Below are 430 nucleotides of genomic sequence, written 5' to 3' on the forward strand. Positions count from 1 at the left end.
ATGGGTGGGAGAATACAGAATGAATGAATGAATGAATAAACTGTTACTGTTATAAACTGCTGAGAGTTTGGGGTTCTTTGTTTTAACAGCATGCCTGAGACTTCCCTAACTGATAGGTTTGCTTACAGCAGCCCCAACTCTTCCATGGGGCATACGTTCTAAGACTTGCCCTCCTGGTGGATGCCTTAAACTGCAGAATAGTACTGAACCCTATGTACACTATGCTTTTTCCTGTACATATATGCCTATGATAAAGTTAAACTTATAAATAAGGCACAGTAAGAGATTACAACAATGACTAATAATAAAATATAATTATAAAAATATACTCTAATAAAATTTATGTGAACGTGGTCTCCCTCAAAGTATCTTCATCTTGTGATGCTGTGAGACAATAAAATGTCTATGTGATAAGATGAAGTGAGGGGAA

The 430-nt window shown here is 36.0% G+C and overlaps 1 protein-coding gene across 22 annotated transcripts in view; it reads right to left on the reverse strand.

Annotated features, from left to right (window-relative positions):
- Positions 1–430, reverse strand: part of TENM2 (teneurin transmembrane protein 2) — a 1,977,527-nt gene that overhangs the window by 225,442 nt on the left and 1,751,655 nt on the right. The window lies entirely within an intron of this gene.

Source organism: Leopardus geoffroyi, chromosome A1 (genome assembly GCF_018350155.1).
Source record: "Leopardus geoffroyi isolate Oge1 chromosome A1, O.geoffroyi_Oge1_pat1.0, whole genome shotgun sequence".
NCBI classification, from domain to species: Eukaryota; Metazoa; Chordata; class Mammalia; order Carnivora; family Felidae; genus Leopardus; species Leopardus geoffroyi.